Here is a 2,941-nt window from a genome sequence, read left to right on the forward strand (position 1 = left end):
CCAAGGTCCTTGAATTTAGTTTCTATATTTTCTTCTATGCAATTTATTGTTTCCAGTCTTCCAAGATCCAATGTAGAGCAAGCACAACTGAATTTTATACATTGAGAAGACTGTTTGGATATATTTTCTTGCATTTAGACATTTAGACAAAGTTTGTTAGATAATTATAGGTTTGAATATTTCAACAAAGGTGGATAATTTAATATGACTTGGGAAAAATAATAGCACTCAAAACCCATGTTTCCCAGACCATATTGAGAACAATTAAAGCATTATATCATCAGAGTAGGTGTAAAGACAACATCGAAAAGTAAAACAGATGGAACTCTACCCCACTGGTCATTCTTTCATTAGTTTATTTGTTCAATGACTGTTTATTATCATATATGAACCAAACAATCTGCTGGGCACTGGAGGTATGATGGTAAGCAAAAGTAGACATGATCTTTCACATGGTTTACAGCCTGAAAAAGGAAATTGAGTAAATAAGGAAATCTTACCTAGATTTTGGAAATTAGGACGGTCATCATCAAGACAAGTATCCCTTAGGAAGGGATGTTTGAGCTGAGTTATGATGAATTAGCTGGAGTTAACCGGGTATGGGAGTAGCAAGGCTTAAGGGGAGCACTAAGGGCAGAGAGAAGACTTTGCAACGATCCTGTTTCGGAAAGGAACCAAGCACATCTTGGAATGAAAGAAAATCTAAATGGCTTGGATAGGAGTGAGGCAAAGAACGATTGAAGGGTAAAAGGGAGTTTGGTAACTGTCAGGCTTGATTTTCATCTTAAACACAAAGAGAAGAGTTTTAAGCTGGAGGAGTGGTATGGAGAAAAGAGAGTAATATGATCAGATTTGCCTTTTGAAAATTTCACTTTTCCTAAGGTGTAGAGGACCCATGGTTGGGAGAGAAAGGGAAAGCTAGATGAATTAAAAGCCATTCATAAATTATAAGTTACACAGTAAACAGTGCAAATCTAAGTCCATCATAATTTTTAGCCACTCTTCCCTCTCTGGGAGGCTAGAAAAAATACTTTATTTCTCAGAAATCTCGCCCTCTGTAGTAGAGATAGAGGGAAGTGGATTAAGTGAATGTCTAGAAGATAAAATTAACAAGACATAGTAATGGATTGTATATGGTTATAAGACACAAGGGATAGTCAAGGGTTTGTACACTGGAGAAATAAGAATGTCATCAATTTAGGAAATACTGGAAACTTATTATAAATGAAGTGGGTAATGTTTATGGAGCATTTTCTATGCAATAGTAATTGTTCTAAATGCTTTACACATTTTATAAAATTTGTTCTTTACAACTCTATGATATAGGTACTACTACTGTTTGCTCTACCTTATAGATGAGGAATTGAGACAAAGAATGATTAGGTAACATATCCATTTACACATAGATACAAGTATTATATTGTCTGGAGCCATGCTTTGAACCACTTTGCTGTGTTGCTCTCCTGTTCAGAAGTGTTCTCTACTGCCCCTCCCCCAAAATTGTTTCCCTTGGATTTCTTAAACAAAAGAACGTCCTTCTCCTTCCCACCTCATGGCTTTCATTCTCTTCCTGTGGTTGCTTCCAATGCTCACAGCAATAGCTTCCCAGAAGTTCAGTTGCTATCCATTCTCAAGGTAAAAAATACTTCTATCCCTTGTCGATATCACCACTCTGGTCCATAAATTATCAGGTTGGGAGTGGCAGAGAAAGATTCCAATTTGTAAAACTAATTTAAATATAAGTTTACCAAAAAAAAAAAAGGACTGTTTTAGACTGCTCAGCTATAAAAAAAAAAAAAGAAAAAAGAAAATACTGTCAACTGTATGGCTCAAACAAATTTATTTTCTCACAGTTCTGGAGGCCAACAACACAAGATCAGGGTGCTAGCACAGTCAAGTTCTAGTGAGAGCTCTCGTCATGACTTGGAGATGGTCATCTTCTTGCTGTATTTCCATGTGGCCTTTCTTCAGTATGCAATGCACGTGTGTGTGTGCATATGGAGGGGAGATCTCCTCTTTTTAGGCCATCAGTTCTATTGAACTTAACTACCTCCTAAAAGCCCTATCTCTAAATACGGTCACATTGGAGGTTAGAACTTCAACATATGAATTTTGAGGGGACACAGTTCAAGTGCTTAGCATAGACCTAGGGGTCTTCCTTAAGAAAAGTGATACGGAATTAGTATAGAGCTTTTCAAAGGCCCTGAAACTGTGCTTTCTCCAGCTTCATGGTAATTTTACCTCTGTTTAAGAAGTCCATTAGACTTTCATTCAGATCTCACTTGAGAGTGTTGGGGAAAAGATGCAGAGAACACAGTGAAAAGAAGAGAGACTTGGGAAGCAAATCATAGCATGACCGAATAAAGCAGGAGGCCACTCCTGTAGAAAGTGTTGACAATGGCTGCTTCAGAAATCCCAACCCTTCCATTGCAGTTATAGTCACCAATGTCCATGTCAAACATGGAGCCTAAGAGGATTTGCTCAATATCACTGGTACAATACCTCCTAGGGACTCTAAAAATAAGTAGAACAGGTTTTGAAGTGAGTTGGAGGACCAAATATAGCAGGTGGGGATATCTGCCAGAGAATTCATTGAAACTATGATTTTCCCATACAGTGGTATAGGCCGGTTTAGCCTGAGGATACACAAATTACATCACCTTGTGACCTTACCCAGGTTAGTATGACTTTAGTTTTACTGGTCAAATTCAGATTAAAATATTCTGCTTCTACCTATGTTAAAAAGTCAGCCCCAAGCAGAGTATCCATCTATTCTCATTTTTTAATAGTATAACTCTAAGGCATTCCCTTCATTAGGATGACCAGCTGTCTTGGTTTGCCCAGGACTGAGGAGTTTAGGGGAAGCAGTCCTTTCACTGCTAAAACCTGGACAGGCTAGACAAACCAGGATCCTTGGTCACCCTAAGTCTAGCTCTACCCT

Source organism: Pteropus alecto, unplaced genomic scaffold (assembly GCF_000325575.1).
Source record: "Pteropus alecto unplaced genomic scaffold, ASM32557v1 scaffold20, whole genome shotgun sequence".
Lineage (NCBI taxonomy): Eukaryota > Metazoa > Chordata > Mammalia > Chiroptera > Pteropodidae > Pteropus > Pteropus alecto.